The following is a 19913-nucleotide window of genomic DNA, read 5'->3' as shown; positions in this document are numbered from 1 at the left end:
GGATTTAAGTTGTCTTACTGTGTATTGTCTTGGTGAGGGGTCATTTCTGATGTAGAATTCGTGAGTAGGTAGCTGGCCAAGAATATGCAGCCCAAGGGAAGTTATGGGAAAGCACAGGAAGACTAACAGTTTTGAATACAGTGGCTAACAACCTGAACCTAAGCCAAGTTCAATGGCTCGTTAAACTCAGGTGACAGGATTTTCTGGGTCAAGGGGAAATGGATGAGGAAAAATGCTGTGGAAAAGCTGAACTTAATGATGCAGGTGAAGACTGCATGTGAACAAGCAGTGTTGTACATAAACATGTTCAAATATGAAAGGGAGATATAGGGCAAGACAGTTTAAAGCATTTGACCTCCAAATTCCCAGGTAGAACCTCCCTGCTCTAGGAAGGAAAAATTATACATAGGTTTAAAGGTGGATGCTATGGGGAAAGCAGTGGTTGCTTGTCTCTGGAGATTAAACGCTGTGAAGGGTATGAATTCCTAGCCTAGGATGGTCTGTCTTGCTAGGACTTGTGGGAAATTGAATCCCCTCCGGAGAATTCATACCAGAAAGGCTGCAGCTAATACACATGACATTCTCAAGGATTAGAAAGATGATTTTTCATGGGCCAGATTACTTTAGAGACACTGGTGCTGTCATATCAAGGTGAATCCTATTATCCATCTGGGGTATGCAGGACAATATGAAAACACCACCGGGGTATGGAATGTAGAGGCAGCTTACTTTCATGGGAAGAGATGGTTGAACGCAGCAGGGGGAGAGAGGCCTGTATGTATACTGTCTTGATGAACCTTAAAATTTAGGGCAGAGAACACAGACTGAGCACAGTCTCCTCCTTGTGTTCACTGTCATCTTAACCGTATTTTGGAGAATGTAAGATTGGCTTTTAATTAGTGAGGCCCAGCTCAAAGAGGCAAAGTATTCATGATGCATCTGAAATAAGCCTCCATTAGCAACTCTACAGTGTTTCTCAACAGATGTTTTAACTTTCCTTTGAATGCTTTCAAAAGGGAAATACATTGCCCTGATCTGCCAGCTACCTTGATGATTAATGCAATGCTGCGGCATCAGGTGTCTTCAGATGGCCTCACAGAGGTGTCTGGTGAAGAAGGAAGACAAAGCTGTAGCTCAAACATTGTGGAAGCCTTTGTCTGCTTTTTTTTCCTCTTATTTTTTTAACACTTCTTGTTGAAGAGCAACTGCAGGGTAATCATTATTATGCTTATGACCCAACACATGTAATGGAGGCATGAGAAAAATTCTCTTCTTAGGTATTGTCCTTTAGCTGGAGCACCAACTCCACAGTCATTTTCTCCTGCTGGATGTAGGAGCAATAATAAGTACATACATTTTTAACTCTGGGATAACCGTGCCCAACAGTGCCAAAGAGGCCCTACAGAGAGTGCGCAGGTTAGGGGCGTGTCAGGTAAGAAGAGCATGATCTATTCATTCACTCCCTCTAACACTGTTTTGTGCCTTTTAAATTATGAAAAAGTCACAAGAGTCTCCGCCTCCTTGCACATTTTTGAAAGAACTCCAAGCAGGATGACCTCCTTCTCTGTTCCCTTGGTGAGAGGACACCCTTTTGCCTGCAGTGAAAGGAAGAAAATACTAGCATCTGCTAGTCCAGGGGATGTATTTCAGCAGTGGAAGCTTACAGGTTTTGCCTGGTATTTTTCCTCTTCCTAAAGCACGTGTTAATGATTTTGACCTTTCTAGTAATTTGATTCCAAAAACAGTGTTACAGCAGCTGAGCCCTAAGATGCCATTTGGAGGATTATTATCACTCTGAAATCAAAGCAAACAGTTGCTTGTTCAAGCCTGTGTGGAGATCCCCTCACTCATGGAGATCCTCCTCTCTCATCTCTGTGTCCTCAGCCCTGGGCCTGCTGTCAAGAAGTTCCAGTCTGGCTGGCCAATGTAAGGATAAATATGCTGCCAATTCTTTGCATTTGTGTAGTATAAGAAAGCTCTAGGAGAGCCAGGCTGGTTGAATATGGGGTGATACCAAAGGCATCCGTGTACATGGGTACTGGAGATAGAGGGACAGGGTGTGTAAAATCATGTGTTCATGGTGTGCAGTCAGTTGAAAGGACATTTAGGCTATTTGCAGATAGATCAGAAAGCCCTCTCTGCTTGCCTTAAGCAGAAGCTGGCTCATGCAAAAGTTCTCCTTCCAGATCTGTGTTTCCTTGGCTCCTCCCACAGTGTGAATAATCCCCAACATTTCCGTGACTCAGTGGATTTGCTATGGAAATCATGGCAATATTTTCAGAGTCATAGTCTAATACCTGAGCCCCGACAGGATTCGTGCCCCCACATCCCTGGCATTATGCATAGTTATGTAATACCTCTTACTCATGGCACTGAAATCAGGAGTATGTCCAAGTAGTGAGGAACTAGTGAAATCTGGAGTAAAACCCAAATCTCCCTTTTGCTCACTTTTGAAAACCTTATAATTCATGTTTGAGTGTGCAACATATTTTAAAATGTCATTTTCTCTGGTGGTGAGAACAACAGGGTCCCAGCTTTATTTTCAATTTCTTCCTTTTGCAAGTTAGTCTGTAGAAAGAAAATCTGATTAGCTACTTCACAAAACTAACATTAGCATCTGCCTCCAGCTTTGCTGTTTCATCCCCTCTTCTCCTGGTCCCCTTCCTCCTATTCCCTAAATGCTTAATAAGAACAGTAGCTGGGAGAGCAGGTATGTAAAAAAAGAAAAAGAAGTAATCTCATCCATACCACTCCCTAAGCCCACAGCTGTGTTTCTTGTATCAACTGAATATGAAGCTGCTGTCCTCAGAAAACTGCTAATAAAAATCATTTGGGAGGCTCACTGCTCTGTGCAGAACAGTATCTGTCCTGAATGCAGTTTCTGGTTGCTCCTTTATGCAAAGTCTCCTTTCTGCTCTGTGTGACAGAGGTGGTTCTCCCAGGTTAGATAGAGCATTTGCAGTGCATGCAGAGGCCACAGAACCTCGTCAGGGAGTGGCTACACTGGGGAATGGTCACAAAGGAACTATTCAGATATTTTGTGTGATATTCAGAGAGGGTATTTTACCTGGCTAACTGAAAGGCAGGAGTAAATCACCTTGCAGTGAGTTCACATTCATGAATACAAATAGGATTTGAAAGTGATAGGCGTGCATGTGTTCCATGTCTGCACCAGCTGCCTTCTCTGGGCCATAATCACATTTTCAGAGAAGCTGTATCAGCCACTACTGCTGTCTGTAATAATAACAGTAGCACTGACTGCTCTGCTCATATATTCATACAGCCACGGTCTCTTACAGCAAAAGCTGCCTCCCTTAAGGCTCCAGAAAGCAGACCCACCTGCAGACTGCAGTGCCAGCAGCTGTAGAGCAGGTGGATAAGCCAGAGCCAGAAAAGCAGTCATGCATTACAAAGCCACTATCAGGTTCTGTTTCACAGGTGAAGAAACTGAGACAGATGGAGAGCAAGTGATTTTCTCAAAGTGATATGAGTAATATCACTGGCAGTGCCGGCTCTTGAAACTAAACCCAGCTTAGGCCAGGTTCTGTGAAACGTACAATAAACTGTGCAGCAACATCCCTGGGCTTCTGCTTGTGCCCCAGAGAGACTCACTGCAGATGTCTGGCACATCTGGCACTCTGGGTGCACCACTGTCTTGACTCTGAGCCAACAGTACTGCTGGGGGACCTTCTGCTTCCTTTCTCCTGAGGGTGTCTGTGGTGAGCAAGTAGTTGATTATTTACACAGTAGGTGCTCTTTCTTAAATTAAAATAATCTCTTCTGCGTTTTGATCCTGTTCAGCTCAGTCTTCCCTTTTTGGGCACATGATGTAGTTGGGTGACAGAATTATTTATAGGTAACACCTGGTGGGGCAAAGACACTGACATTTAACGAATCAGTAGGGATGAAACTAAGGATTTGTTTACTGATGCTCCAAGAATAGGCTGCACTGAGAGCAAGCACACCTTGTATTTCCCCTCTGCTTCTTGTCCCTTTGGTACCCTTTCCCAGCACACTCCAGACTGTAATTTGCACTTCCTTTTCCCCCTCCTTCACTCCCTACAATTGGCTGCCCCAGGGGAATGTTAAGCTCAGATGCTCCACACGCTGGTTGCACCAAAGTTTCAGTAGACCATGGGCAAAAGTTGAAACTATCACCTTTTTTTGCAGTCAGATGTATTGCAGTGTGAAGGATCACGACTCTCACCAACCTCTCTCACTGTGAGCCTGGGGTGCACCAATTTGCCCCTTTCCTGAATCTCCGAAAAACTCTTTTCTGCCATTCTGCCAAAAGTTCCATCTTTTTATTTGCCATGTTCTAAACATCTGCTAGACCCTTGTCTCTGACTAAAGAGCTTGCTTACCCATGAGCCCTGTTTTGGACTTTGACCTTCCTCCTGGTCCTCCAGCTTGGCCAGACCCTGGGCTTGAGGAGATAGTCAGGTAGGCGGTCCAGTCTGCAGGGAGAGTGAGGGCTGTAAAGGAGAGACTTGATGGAAATCTTCCCAAACAATGCTTTTTGCAGCAGTTTATTTTCCTGTGATGTGATGTGTATCCATCCTGGGCCACATCTAATCTTGTCTTCTTGTCTTTCTTGTGTTGTTATTCTTGTCTTTCAGGAAAAATGGTGGGGTTGGAAAACAGCCAAACAGACCTGCTTGTCTTGGGGCTAGGTGTTCTATGACTTGTATGGCTCTTTTATGGTTCCCATGGATTCCAAGCTAACCCAGGATTCATAGCCTTCTCTAGCTATTCGGACTTTCCCCAGCTGTCCATCATCCTAGGAACCAGCTGGTTTCCCGAAAACTAAACACTGCCGTTTCAACCCAGCACCTCTGGCAATCTTAGGACACTTCTCATACTGTTTGGTATGCTTGGATCTGGCCTAGATAAACCAGACAACTTTCCCATTGTGCTTGGAACATTATAACCCTCTTTCCACTGATTAGCTGTTAGGCCAAAGCATCTGAATGCTCTAGGTGATGTGCTTTGCTTTTAAAAAGAGAAAGAGAATAGCACAAATACATGCAAATATACAAAATATGAAGAACAAGTGGTTTCTAAAGTTCTCTTTTCAGATGGATGGTTTGCAATCTGGTGTTAATCGTCTATTGGTCCTGTCTCCTGAAAAGATATTTAGAAGGGAGAAGGAGTAGCACATTTCCAGAGCTAGGTATTGGAAAGGATCAGTAGCTCCATCTCGTAGTAACACTCGTCAGTCAGGCGTGTGCTGTGTGTCACTCAGTGGAGGAGTGCCTGCTCCACTGTGCAGCATCTCTGCTGTCACTGACAGCTTCAGTCCTGTATTCCTCACTTAGCTTCCCACTGTGACTCTCCTCTGCGCCTTCCATCCTTCAGCATCAGGCTGCTCTTTCTTGACTGCTCTTTCTTGACTTTCTTGACTGGATCATGGCCTTTCTTGACTGTACCATGGGTTTTGTACCTTTATGCCTTTTGCAGTCGCACATGCTGTCCTCTTCTCACACTTTTAATCTCTTTTATTTCTTCTCTTGCCCCTTCCCCTCCTGGTGTTTTCAGCATTATAATAGTATTTGGCACGTCTTTGAAAAACATTTTTAAGCCAGAATCATATTTTCTTTAGGTTTTTATAGTTTTAGCCATCTCACAATGCCAGAGGGGAAAGTGAAACTAAGCACACTTAGTGATCAGCCTAGAAAATATTCAAGTCAGAAGCAGTCTCAGTGTGTGGTTCTGGCTCTCTTGCAGAGCATGAGAGCTGCACTTTGCTCGACACCACTTACAATGTGGGAGCTCCTGCCATCACAGATCAGCCAGTGGGATGGGCTGTGCCCACCCCTTCAGAATCTATGCTGGCGCAAAGTCAGCCAGAAAGCCAGGCTGCTGAGCTTTGTACAGGTAGGTGAGAGTCACTCGCAGGATCCCATCACCAGCTCAGTTTTGGGCATATCAGCAAGCAGCTGGAATACTGTAGTGTAGGAATATTCTAAATCTTTTCCAGATGCTTGAAATATACCTGAAAGTCATGGATTCAGCAAGGTGGAAGGACGTGATAAAGTAGATAGATCTTTTCTTTGTCCCTTCTGACCTGTAGGATACTATCATTATCTGATGCTGTGCTTTCAGAGCAGGAACAGGCCGTGTGCCAGCCTCAACACAGGGCTCAGTGTAACTCCTCTACCTGGAAATACATATATGCTTTAATTTATTGTGGGGAGTGTAACAGAAGGAAATAAACTAAAACATTTCCCCGTTTATGGGGGTAGTCTGTGTGTCTGCTGTGCATTGCTCCTCTTTGGACAGAGCTGCTGGATGGCTGTCAGCACACTGAAGGCTTTTACATGTAAGAGAAGGCCAACGTAAACTTCCCTCATCTGGTCTGGAGAATCTGACTGATCTCACCATTTCTACCGAACAATGGAAAATTGCCTGAATATTTGAACATGTATTGTTCTTAGGGAAACAAAATGTTCAGCTAGTTTGGTTGCCTTAGCAACATCCACTTCTAAAAATACAAAAGAGACAATCTACAAAATAAGTGAACGTGTGGAACAGGCAAGGAGAGAAAAATGCTTCTTTCTCCCTGACCCAGAGAAATGGGGTCATGGGCAGAAATGCTTTCATTTAAATCTCGGTGAAGGACTTAGAGTGTATCTTCACACACTTGTTGAACACATTTAATTTTTAATAGTTTAGATCATGACTGATATTAAACCCAGGATAGTCCCTGTGACATCTCTTTTATATTGGTTCCAAACTGATTCTGTCAGTGGTTGTTTAGCTCAGAAAGCACAGGTTGCACCAGAAGTAAGCAGCAGGTCACTGCAAGAGTTGCTGTGTGTTGGGGGGCACCAGAAGTAAGCAGCAGGTCAGTGCAAGAGTTGCTGTGTGTTGGGGGGCAAGAGGCCTAGAACAGTAAAAGTTAATTAAGAATGATTAAAGGCCAACCTGAGATACATCTTGCGAAGGCAAGTAAAAGAAACGACAAATGATTCCTTTGTGACGTGATGTGGAAAGGACCTGTGCATGCTTGGGGAAAGTGATGAGGGGATCATAGGTGTGACCCAAGGACAACATGAATTAAATGAGTAACACTCCAATTTTCAGTAATTCTGACAAAGGAGAATATGGGGCAAACACTGTGTATACAGAAAAGGAAATGACTGCATTTGAGATGAAACAGGAACGTAAGCATCTTGATCAGCTCCAGTCACAGGGACCAGAATATCTCAGAATATTGAGATAGCTGGCATATGAAATGGCAAATCTTACAGGGCGGATTTTTAATTAATCTGTCAAGTTGGTGGTGGCACTGTCTGACTGCAGAATAACAGATGCAGTGCTTCTGTTATCTCTAAGAAAAGGAAAAGGGTGTAATCTAGGGAAATGCAGACCCATTCTTCTGACCGCCACAGTGCCTACAGCTTTGGAGCCAATCTGTAGGAGGGAATAATTAAAAAAACCACGGAGGCAAATGAACAGTGAGGAACAATGCAATATTAGTTAGTCAAAGGCAGAGCATGCCAAAACAACTCAGTATTTCTCTTTGATAAAACAACTATTTTGGATTGAGGAAATGATAGAGATCTTATCGGTCCAGACTACAGTAAAGTACTTGACATAGTGCCATAAGTGAAACTAATAGCTAAAATAGAAGTTACGAAGAAGTTAGAAGGTAGATGGCTAATGGCTGATGGGGAGACAAAGGCAGGTTGTACAGAAAGGGAAGGTGTCTGTTTGGAAGAGTGGAATTGAGTAGCTGGCTTTCCTAGTGCCTGAGCTTTAATATACAGGAAGATAACAGCTTCACTGATGCAGCTCAACAGCTGGAAACGCCAGAGAATAACAAAAACTTGCACTTAATAATGCACTACACTCTCATTGCACAGTGATTGTGAGCCCAAGATGTTGCAAGTGTGTAAAGACAAATAATACCCTACAATGTATCCAGAAAGAGAAGGAACAGTAATTAGTGGTATGCAGGACTCAGGAGAGATCTCATCTGAAAAATGGAGTGCAATTCTTGCTGCTCACTTCCTAGAAATACGAATTTCAATGGGAACAGGTGAAAAAAAGAGTGAGCGCATGTTACCAGGGCCAGGGAGACTCCTAGCCTATGTAGAGAGATTAAGAGAGACAGCTTTAACAGCCAGGAAAGTGAAGGATTAGAGTGGCTAGATTTCCTCTCTATAAATCTACTGGAGTCTAAAAATCAGAAGATTATTGCAGCTGAAGGACGTCCCAAGAACAACTGGGTCTAAACTGACCATAAAGGAATTTACCCGAGAAATTAAAAGAAAGCTTCCAATCATCAGAGCAATCAGGTTTGGAAACAGTCTCTAATGGGAGAGGCAAGGAAAGAGGCCAGATTCTTTAAAAATATTTCACTCAAATGAAAGACATTTTGTTCTGTGACTTCCTGTGATAGCACTCAGTGACTGAGAGGCTTCCAGGGCTATATTTACCTAATCACAAATCACTTTGGCAACATCCATATCCAAGAGGTCTTCTCCACTTTACCTAGATTAAAATCTATGCTTTCAGCCACACCAGTAGAACTCGCTGCAAAACAATGATTCACAGAAAACACCTGGTGGGAGGAGAATGACAGCAGGGAAAGGAAAACACTGTTTCAGCAGAAAGCCCATGTCCTTCCCTGATGCTGAGGGACATGAGATAACACCACGTTTGCCAGCTGGGGATAAGCCCTGCAATGCTGATGCCAACAAAGGAGCTAAAAGAACTTCCTAAAAGTATAGTAACTGCATATATTTTGTACAGATCCATCATGGAGACAAGCAGAAATAGATTCAACTCCCTCACAGTCTGTTTCTGTTTGCTTTCCTCCTTGAACTGTGACTTTGTTGAGACTGTTCAGATAATAGCTTTTCTTTTTTCTGGATGTTGTTCAGCCTGTTTTTTATCACATAGAAGGTGGTTGCCCTTCTGTTCTATACTCCCCCTGGCCCAAGACATTTTGTGACAGAAACTTTACAGGAGAGAAACTGATGTTCAGACTGGTGGGATGACTTGGCTAGAGTTGTTTGGGAAGTCTGTAGTATAATGAATTGTCTAACAAATCCCTACTTCCTGCCTCACCATAAAGCCAGTGTCTCTGCTACCTTTCTTCTGTGTTTCATTTCCTCCTTCCTTTTTAGTCTGCTTCAGTCAAGCTCATTCATGTGCTCTTCACTCCCTTCTTCTCCTTACCAGCTGAAGCACATGGCTCATGTGCCCTGCTCCTATCCTCTACCCTCTGATTTCCCATGGTTTTTCCATGTGCTTCATCCATCACTCTCATGGCTGTCACAGTTGTAGATCACCACAGCAACAGCGCAGTGGTGTTAGGATGAACACAGAAGAAATTAGTTATTATGACTCCAGCTGAGGCAACATACATGTACAAATGGGAAGAGAGTTTTGGGAGAGCCCTGGATGGATTTTTTGGTTTATACAGTGGATAGAAGCTGATATGACAGACTTGCAAGATCTTGCTCATCATGGGCAAAGCTCACAAAATTAATTCCCACCTTGTGGTCCCCTCAGCAGGCAGCTTTTGCTCTGTGTATTTTCTGCAACACTGCATTTGCTGTCTCCTCTTTGCCACCCCTCCCATGCCAGGCACAGCTGGTGAGTGTAATCTGTGATCCACTGAAGACCATCTGGGAGACAGTGGTGCCACAGAGCAAGACACAAACCTCTGCTGCTGTCACGTGAGCCCATGAGCCGCATGCAGCTCCCATCAGCACAGTGCATGGAAGAGAAAAACAGTTGTCAGAGAAGAAAGCAGTCTTCAGAATCAAAATTTATGTGCAGTGTGGAAGGGGTCTGTCAATGCTGCTGCAGCCCTTTGGGTGAGAGGGCTTGTGGAAGCCTGGTGTTTCTTCTCTGAAGTATCAGAGCTTTTATGTGTTTCAGTTGTGATGAGAATGGAGACCTTTCTCATAATACATGTGTCTTTCCAAGTACGGAGTCTCAAAACCAACAGTGACATGGTGAAAATGATACCTGACTGTACAGCCAGTTACAGATTCTTGCCTTCCACAGTCTTTGTGTTACTGTCCCATTTATATGGGTGTAACTTGATGCACTTGCAGCAATTGCATATAAGGAAGATGACTTAGTTACATATAAATGTGGTCAGTGCCCTTAAGTATTTTGATAAATTATTAATCTTAATGAACCAATTCTTCAGACGAATCAAGTATTTGTCTCAGAAAAGTGTGAGGACAAGGTGCCATGAGCTAACATTTTACCCAGCTAACTCTCGACCTGCAAAAAGATTAAAATGGATCCAAGGATAATGTTATTAAAAGGAATTTCGGGTTTGTGCTACCTGTGCCACAGATATATGTCCCTTGGACACTGCTATAGTGGCCAGAGATTTAGATGTGCTCTCCCCTACCTGCTTCTAAATAGCAAGAAACATAGAGCTGGGTGTTTCACGTCAGTGCTTATGAACTTGCTCTCAAAGATGACAGGTGCTTGGTAAGACATTAAAGATTTTCTACAAAATACAGTGAAAATACACACCAGAAGAAAACACACCTACATTCCTGCTTGCAAGCAACAAGAAAAAGGAGAGGGAGAAAGAAAATGCTATTTATTTATATAAACATGGGGAAAAAATAAAGGCACATACAAATTTTTTGTCTTTTTTGGTTGATTATAGAGGAAAAGCAGTGAGCTGCATCTGGTTTGTTTTTTTTTTTAAAGACTGAATTGCTAAGAAACACTGCTACACTGCCTCAGTGCTATCCTTTTGGACAGCTTTCTGCCTGCTTTGCACCACAGGCTCTGTGACAAAGCTGGGACCAAAGATCTGTCGCACTCTTTCCCTTATCTCTCCATCCTCTCCTCCAGCTAAGAAATTCACGTGCTATAGTGAGGGCTCCTATCTCACTGTCTCCACTACCACACTTCAGTCTTACCCTCTGGAGAGTTATCACTTTCATTATTGGCAAGGTAATTAAAGGGAAGCCCAGCTCGTATATCAGCTGCTCCTTTGCAAGGCTTTTTGCTCTGTTCAGGGAGATTCTTCTTCCACAGTAGCTCAATGACTGATGTGGGTTCACCCCTTCTTCTCTGAGGCATGACATCGTGGTAACAGTAAGAGATTCTAACCCTGGGGTTCAGTGGTCAAAAGCAATGTTCCTGTCATGTGATCCTCTCCTCCCTGTAAGTGTATTCCGGCTTGGCCTCTGTCACCAGGCTGCCTAATTGTCACATCCCCTTCTCCATCAATCATTTCCGGTTGCTGGTTTCCTGCTACCCTTTCTTTGGCCTGTGATTAAAGTATCTGTGGGAATTCACTGGCTGTGGGACTGTCATCACAGACTTTAATGAGTATGTGGTGATGTGGCAATGCATCACCTTGTAGTATGGGGATACAGCATAAGAAACAGCAAGGGAAAGTGGTGAACTGAACTCCAGCAAAGGTTGTGTCAGCTCAAGGCAGCCACAACATCTGTACACATTTGTCCGTACTCATGCTTGGCTCCTCTGTTGTGCTCTCCTGCACTGCTCCCCACCAGGCGGGAGAACCTGCAAGGGTGAAAGAGAATCTCAGTGAGGAGACCCCACAGAGATTTTGCTATGTCGATTACAAAACCTACCCAGCTGTCACCAGCTTTTTGCTTGTAGTTTTGATTGCAATTACTGATTTGTTCCTAAAACTGGGGGCAGATGTGAGTAAGACAGTAATAATATCTTTTCTTCTCTTCCCTCTGTAAGAAGGAAAAATGGTCACGAACTTGGAGCTCCAACTTGACAAGGCCAGAAGCTGTGTGGGACTCCTTGTTGAAGAAAGACTGTCTTGCTCTGTGGCTGCTTCTGCTCTCCCACTGTCAGAAAATGTCCTGAGCTCAGGAACATCTCTGCAGTAGAAGTGTAGATCATGAAACTTGGTCTTGAATGGACCAAGTTTCATGCAGAAAAACAATTTTGTTTCAAGATAATAATAAACCTTTCACAGGACCACACAGAGGGATAGGGAAAGTTTGCATGTTCAGCTTTGCTGCCCAAAGCCAAGAACTCCCCCAAGGTTTCAAAGGTTTTGAAGATAGGTTGTATGATATAACTAGAAGTTTGTACTTTCTGACCAGCAGTTTTCCTCATAAACTGGCCTAGATGGCATTCAAGTACATGGCAGTACCACACATGCACCGTGCCGTGACTATGAGCAAAAACAATGCCATCAGGCTTGCAAGCACAGCAAATCTCCCCAGCCAAATCCAGACTCCCCTGAAGTCTTTTTCTGTCTTGGATTTCAACAGAGCCAGAATTTTTCCCCTGCATCTACTTTCATTAGATAACCTTTTTCAATCCTCCTAACTGTTTCTTAGCCAGCCGGCATCCCAAACCATCTGTCTGACCAGCACCCTCTTCCCATTTAGATCCCTGTCCACCTTCTGCAAGAAATCACTTATTATGAGTTACTGCTTTTGCATTATGTAATTGTTTTCAGTGTTTGTAGGGCCTTTCCTAATCTGTCTGGCTATGCTATGTCAGCCTAAACCATGTCTCTGTGTTTGTTGCAATTCCTCTCCCAGATTGTGTCCCAATAACTCCCTTTCCCCTCCATTCCCCCTGCAGTGAGATTTCAGGTTTGTGAGGAGAACCAGCAGGACTGGGCCCACCAGAAAGCTCCAGCTCACATCTGCTTCTCATGGGTGAGTGCCCCCATCCCTTGATGTCTATGGAGATGAGCATGCATGCCCACAGAAGCATCCCATGGAGCTGTTCCACTTAACCCTTTGCCTTCCTTCCAGAAAATCTGTCTGGATCACAACCCTGCAGTGGGCACCAAGAAAAACTGTCCCGAAGGTTGCCTTTAAAGCCATGAACTGATGATGTTGTCAGCACATAGTGTTCATTCCCAAGTCATGAAGTTTATTCTGGGACCACTTGAGAGCTGCAAAGCTCTTCCCTTGCCAGGAAAATATCTTTGCTGTTGAGCTCTCCTTCAGATTCTCTCCACATGCCACAAAGGAAATGTTCAGAAACCTAATCTGAGGGGGATCGAGCTGCAAGTTCTCCTTGTCTCCATCAGCTTCATGGGGCATGAAATCTGAGGGTGCTGTAGGAATCAGGCAGCCTTTCTAATGCACACCATCTGTGTTACATGCCTCCAGCAGTGAGGCAAGCGCTCATGTGTCTCTATTGCTTCAGTCTCCCTCCTTGCTGGTACCCTGCTTGCTTAGAAGGACCCTATTGCCTGTAGCTAGGACTGCTGCTAGGTAAGCAAATAGGAATGACATGCTCTTCCCTTGGGGTAAGAGTGAGAGGTGAAGGATGGTCTTGTGACTGAGACACTGAGCTGTGACTCAGAGAAATAAAAATTTCTGTTCCAATCTCTGTTGCTCAATTCTTGCGTGACCTTGACAAGTCACAGTTACTGTCTCAATTCCTGGTTTTGATCTGGGGAAGATAATGGCTTCTCGTTCCTTTGTATATCTGTGTCAGTGTTCAACTTTTTTGTGCCACAGACTTCCCTCAGCAGTACGTTTGCGTGCCATGCAGCACAGCTGGCCCTTAACTCTGGGCGAGCCTTTAGGAGCTGTTATGATATCCCTAAGCAGAAACAGGAGTGGAGCCTTTGAAGTGGAGCATGCGTGGGCAATGCACTAATCCTGACAGCTTCTTGCTGGTCCTCTTCTGCTGGTTCTGTTGGTCAAAGACTCATCAAAGGCTGGCACAGTCTCTTGAGTGTGAACTCCCTGGTCTGAGCTGCAAATAACTACCACAGCCTCAAGTGGATGAACACCAGGTGCTAAACATTCACTGTCAGATGCTGCATTGTAAGTGAAGGCAGAGAGTTAACCTGCTTTGTGTACCTCATCCAGAATGTCGAGATGTGCTCTCAGTTCTGCTGACACAGACCTGAGGAGAAAAGCTAAATCAAGCTATATAACCCTCATGACAGAGGGCTTATGTGCCATCATTTGGAAGGCCATAGAAGTGCCAAATGCCTGACAACATTTGGAAAGGAGATGATGGAGCAAAGCAATGTCTGTTTTGGAAATGATATATAAAATTCCTATAATTATATAGGGGGTTGTCTAAAGAAAGGAAGTCACTTCTGCAAGACAGACAGCACACAGAAATCAGGTGGGAGGTGAAGAGAGAATATGTGTCCATGAAAAAGAGATGTTTCCTCAGTAGGACTCACCTGTTGGTAGGGTCTCCTTGGGCCATATGATCCCAAACTAAATCATCTATTGAGAAGGACTTGATGTCACCCAGATAGCAACAGGAGGGTAAAGCCCTGTATAAATGGGTACAAGAAAAAAGTAGTTTAAGGGTGTGACCCTGTAAGATCCTGCTTCAGGATCTAAACCTGGGTCAATTCTTCTATACCCTGAGCAGAACAAGGCCTGTGCAATGGGACAAGGTGAATTGTGAGGGCCAAACTGGAGGGAGGACAGCAGAGATCTTGTAAAAAAAATGAATGGAAAAAAGGAGTAGGGATGAGAAGGTTTGAGAGAATGGGGTGAAGGAATGAAGTTAGTTAGGAAAAGGAAAAGACAAAAAAATTCAGAGGAGGTGAAAAGACAGATTTTTAGTGGCCAGTGGAGATGCAATTGTTGAGCCAGGTGTACCTAGAAGCATACCTTGAAAGATGTATCTGTGGCCCACCTGGTAGGCCTTGGAGAGGAATATCTTATATATTCCTCTTACCTTTTGATCTGGATTGGGAAAAGAATATTACTAAGGTTCAGCTCTCTTCTTTGGCATCCCTGAATACCAGAGCAAAATAAAACCAAACTGTTTTCCCAAACATGCTTCTAAAGGGTAACATTTTCTCAATGTTTTGAATTCCTTAAACTCCTTTCTCTGATTTGAATAATCCCTACAAAGCCATGTAATTTCAGGTATATCTTGCTGACAGCAAAGGCAGATTTAGGCAATGAGACAGCTTTACAGAGATATCCTAAGCCCTGAAGGACAAGGTCTTTCATCAGGAAATAGTTTCGCAGGCTCTTCCTGTTGTTTTTTTATAGGCCATTTTGAAACTCGCTTAGATCTAGTATGAAGCTTGAGTCTTTGCTTCAGTCTTTCACCCAAGCCAGCCACTCACTGATTCTTCCTACTCAGAATATTTTGTGTGTGTGTGTGTGTGTGTGTGTGAGGTTCCTCAAGAGCTACAGCAATTACCATCAGATTTCCTTATTTTATATATATAAGTTTCTCAGTAGTCAGAGGTTCTATGTTAGAGTTATGGGCTTAACGAAAGTTCAGCTTTCTTTTTACTTAGTGTAACTTTCCCTGATGGTTGCTGAGAAGAGCTTTAAAACATGGAAGTTATAAGTTTAAAAGCCAGAAAAAAATTTAAATAATTTTGAAAAAATGGTTTTACATGAATGCCATCATTACTAGTTGCCTAATTTGTGATTTTTAAACAGATTGTGTTTTTCAGAGATTCTGAAAAAGGAAAATGTGATGGTAGCCAGTGTATTTGTGTAATAAATTTTCTGCAGCATTTTAAGATAGCTTAGGCAAATGTGTGATACAAACTGTCAGGTTACTTTCTTTCTGTGTATTTTCTTCCCAAAAGCTGTTCACTTTGAAATAGAGTGGCCAAGACAAGCAAAAAACCTCACAACTCACTAATGGAAGTGAAGCGGAGAGCTTTTTAGCATTAGGGAATCTCCATAGAAAAAACTATTCCATTGTCTGAATGGATCACACTGGGATAGCACATGTGCTCTGGCACTTCCGTCAGCACACCTCCCACTTTTAAAAAGCCTTAAAATGTTGTGGTGTGCTATGACAACATGTCAGAAATTGTGCTACCCAGGCTCAGGAGTTGCTTTTGGCTCTCACTCCTGCAGAGTCCCCTGGTAATGCACAATGACATGGCTCCACACATCCAGGTGTTTTACTCGACTTTCCAGACAAGCAACAATGTCCAACCCCAATTAATCTTTGACTGTAGTAGCAAAACCAATCAGACCCTAAAATATTTTCTGACTAAATCAGCAACCTATACTTTTGCTTTTACCATAACATAATTCATTAATAACATTTTATAGCTTTCACTATGAAAGCATCCCACTGGCTGTTACAGGCCACACCACACCTTGTGGAAATACAATTGCAGAACAACCACCATGCATGTGGCTTGGTTCTCAAATGTTCCCCTTCCACTTTCATCTGGTTCTGGATAGAAAAAAACAGCTCTCAACATGAGGTTGATGAAACTTGTTGCTTTCTCCTTCCTTGCAACATGAAGTGTGTGGTAATATACTCAATAGGAGGGACTGTCCAGAATAGCAGGGGTGCAAAAATAGTAAGTCCTCTGTGACTCCCTCCTGTTCCACAGTATAGTCGAGGCAGGGGCTCTCTTGCTTCACTGCTTGTGCAGAAGTCACTGTAGATGGTCAGGCACTATGTCAAATACTCCACATCTACCAGGAACCCAGATCCTAGCTCCTGTGCAGTCTGCAAAACTAGAAATCAAATCCACTGAGCAACAACAATAGATGTAGTTGCTCAGCTAGAAGGCTAGACTCATAATCAAGAAAGAAATGAAAAATGATTGAAATTAAAAGCATTTATCTTAAAAGCCCATTGGACACTATTCCCCAGGCTATCTGGCGCCACAGTCAGTCTCCATCATGACAGCATCCACACAAGTTGTAATCAGGAGCAAGTGGTCACACTGGTGGCTTCGTTCCACACCTCCCAGGCTACAGCACAAGTAATAACAGCATCTCTTGCATTTTTTATTGTCTGCAGCCTTAGAAACACCAGCAGAAAACAAAATGGTATTAAAAAGGCTCTACCAGTGAGACAAAGCTGATTTGTGACCTAAAGGGGATATGAGTACAGATTTAGATGGTCATTTTGGTGTATGCTTGACTCAAGTCCCACAGCCATCCACACTCTTTCCACGCTGGTGCCTATCTGGGCCCATCTTCTGGCATTTCTGGTGTTTTTCTGGCCCACCTTGGTGCACTTGAGAGTTGGCACCACAGAGAGCATAGGGGTGGCCTGAAAAAGAGGGAGGAGTGCAGTTATCCAAGCCTGGAGAGGACACAGAAACAACGCTTGGCAGGAATACAGAAGTCTCAGTAGAGAGAGAGAAGGCGTGATGAAATCAGCAGATGGTGGAGGGCCAAAGCTCTTGGAACCCAGGATTTATGATGTCCCACCAGTTGTGAGAAGGGCGGACTTTTTTCCCTTTTTTCCTAAATAGATGGTATATTATGACAAGACTCCCTTGGCAGTGGATTTGCATGAATAATGTGGCTGTACTGTACCCAAGTAAATCATTTTTTTGTTCTCAAACATTCCCAAATGGTGTTTGTGCAATTCTGGAGTCTTAAAATGCTACCTGCCTGGCGAAAGCTTGACAGCAGTAATCAAAAGGAAGTGATGCATCCTGTAGGACAGGAAACCCCCTCCAGGGCTGCAAGAATGTGGAGATTCCAGGGCTGCCCAGAAGAAACTTCACCCACTGTGGATCTGAAGCTACTTCTTGGTTGACAGCAGCTGTTGGGTACTGTGTGACACCATGACAGACCAAATTGCTTCAGGAAATAGAAAACTGTCAAGCAGATGCTGCTAGGACATTCGTGGTGGGAGGAAGTACTAGGGATTTTTATTTAGGTACACCATTTTCAATAGTGACACTCTGTAAAAGGCGTTTTTAAAGAGCTGCTCTGTCGTCGCTTTTACAGAGCATCAGAAGGCAGCTTCAGGCATGTAAAGCTGCAAGATACCATGTGAGAGCATTGGATCAACACCTGAGCAGGGTTCCCTTTGAGGCGTCCTGTCCAAATACTGACAAATGGAACTCAAAAAGAATGAACAAGCAGGACCACAGGAAAGTGGAATAAATAAGCAAAGTATTATTTCAAGTCAGTGAGAGAATAACTAAAAGAAACATGCTGAGCTATTTATTTCTAAAATCTCAGTCAGAGAAACCAGTTACCAGGCAGCAAACACCTCATAAGCTGAGTATCTCTAGAAAGCAAAATGCTGTGTAAAACTGGTTTGTAATGAATTAAACTGGAAATTTTTATTTTTTATTTTCAGTTTAAGGTTCTATCATTGTTAACAGGAAAAACAGAGCAGATGCTGTGGTAACTTGAAGCTTCTGGTGTGACTAAGGTACTTAAAGTGGCCCATATGGATTCCAGACCACCCACCTATCCACCCCAGCCCTCAGTCAAGTCAAAACAAAGCATTACATTTTTGAAGAGTTGCAGCTATGGCAAAAAATACAGGCCTCTAAAAAAGCTCGTTATTAGACACTGCCAAGATAGATTTTCGATGATCATTTCTGTTAATTTGGCAACATAAATAAAATACCAGTATTTTTTATTATGGTGCGTGATGTGAGGTGGAGGCTCTTTGGCAGGTATTTCTCTTCAGTGCTCGTCTCTCAGGCGTAGGAGATGCAGGGGCAGGGCATGGTGGCATCTTCTCCTAGCTGCAAGTTCTCACACATGCATCTCAGTGAGCCAGATTCTCCTCTCTACAATGTGGTAAAATGGGAATAGTCTCCTAGAAATTACTGGTACAGAGCCAGCATGAGGTCATCACTGAAATGTGACGTCATGGGCAGCTGCTCCTTACAGAGTAGCAAGAGACACCCTGCTCCCAGACAGTTGAGTTCCTACAGGAGAACAAAAAAGCCTGCGGTGTGTGACCAGGACTACTGCTCTTGCACGTTCCAGATGGTCCACCGTGAGATTTTCTAACCCAAATTATCTAAGAGCTTAATTGCCATTTACATGTAAAATTAGACTCCTAAGCAATTTGTGTATGCCTGCAATTAGTTCTACAGCTGTTAGGTTTCTTGTTTTGAAAGCAGTGCCTTTATTATATTCCCAAAGATGATGCTTTTCCCAAACGTGGCTTGTTGGCTGAAGTTAAAGTGCCCGGTGCAGGGTCAGTCAGTGCTGTCCTCAGAGCCTGATACAGTGCCCTGTGAGACATCTTTGTGGAGCATTTCTGGAGGCTGTCATGGCGCTCAATAAACTCTTGTATCAAATTCTCAAGGCTCTATTTTCAACAGGTGTTGTTTCATTATAGAGGGCAGAACCTGTGATTTTCTGACTCTGAAGGCCTTGAGGTCCCAGTGCACCTCTGTGCTCACGCTTCTATTGGGGCACATCATACTCTTACTTTCTGCTCTTATGGGATTCCTCTTTCTTTAGCCCAAAACTTTTGAATAGGATGAGCTCTACAACACATTCTACATCATGTTCGGCTTGTTTGGATTTTTTCAGGTCCGGGTCTGACAAAACCAGATGAAGAGGTTGAGCATTTCAAGGAGACACTGATAAGAGTGATTAGTTTTACACAGAAAAAAAAAAAAAAGAAAAGAAGAGAAACAATAGGAATGTTAGTTTTATACCAGGAATCAAGAAAAGTTTGGGTTTTTTTATTTATAGATCTTTTCTGTAATCACCTGAGGTGATGCACAGAGGTGTTTTCCTGTCTTTGGAGCTGTTCAGCTGACACTATCCTTGTCCTTGCTGTCACCTTGTGGCAATAAAATAGGGAAGATTCATAAGGTAAGTCCCAGCTGAAAAGTGAAGGAATGTGGCACAAACTGTTGCTCCTCTGGCTGCTGTGGGATGAGGTGGCTGTGGGTCACACATCATCCCCATGGCTTCAAAGAGCTGGCAGGAGCAGATGCTTCTGGGCTTATCCCAAGTCATTGACTACCCACCTGCCTTCAGCTTTTGTCCCAGCCAAGCTCCTCCTTGAGGCTGTGGAAAGGATTCCTCAGTAGATGGAGGGAGTAGAAGTGACATTTGTAGGGCCAGGGCTAAAGGATCAGAGCTTGTGGGAGCAATTTTGAGCTATTGGGACTAGACTCACCATCTGTTCCAAAATAATGGATAGCACTGCAGAGTAGGGTATTTCCCTGATGAGAGGATATTTTAGCATCCTCCACAAGCAGTCAGATCTTTGAA

At 43.5% G+C, this 19913-nt stretch overlaps 1 long non-coding RNA gene across 2 annotated transcripts in view; it reads left to right on the top strand.

The window, feature by feature from the left end:
- LOC125322106 overlaps positions 1–19913 on the top strand; it is a 96556-nt gene that overhangs the window by 2869 nt on the left and 73774 nt on the right. Inside the window, exon 1 of one of the 2 annotated variants that reach the window (XR_007201841.1) lies at positions 12573–12650. The exons of the other annotated variant lie outside the window; for it this stretch is intronic. This is a non-coding gene — a long non-coding RNA (uncharacterized LOC125322106). Of the gene's footprint in view, positions 1–12572; positions 12651–19913 lie in introns of those variants that run through there. 2 annotated transcript variants of the gene reach the window in all.

Source organism: Corvus hawaiiensis, chromosome 2 (assembly GCF_020740725.1).
Source record: "Corvus hawaiiensis isolate bCorHaw1 chromosome 2, bCorHaw1.pri.cur, whole genome shotgun sequence".
NCBI classification, from domain to species: domain Eukaryota; kingdom Metazoa; phylum Chordata; class Aves; order Passeriformes; family Corvidae; genus Corvus; species Corvus hawaiiensis.
The sequence above is the reverse complement of the archived record's forward strand: the minus strand, read 5'-3'. Positions and strand labels throughout refer to the sequence as shown.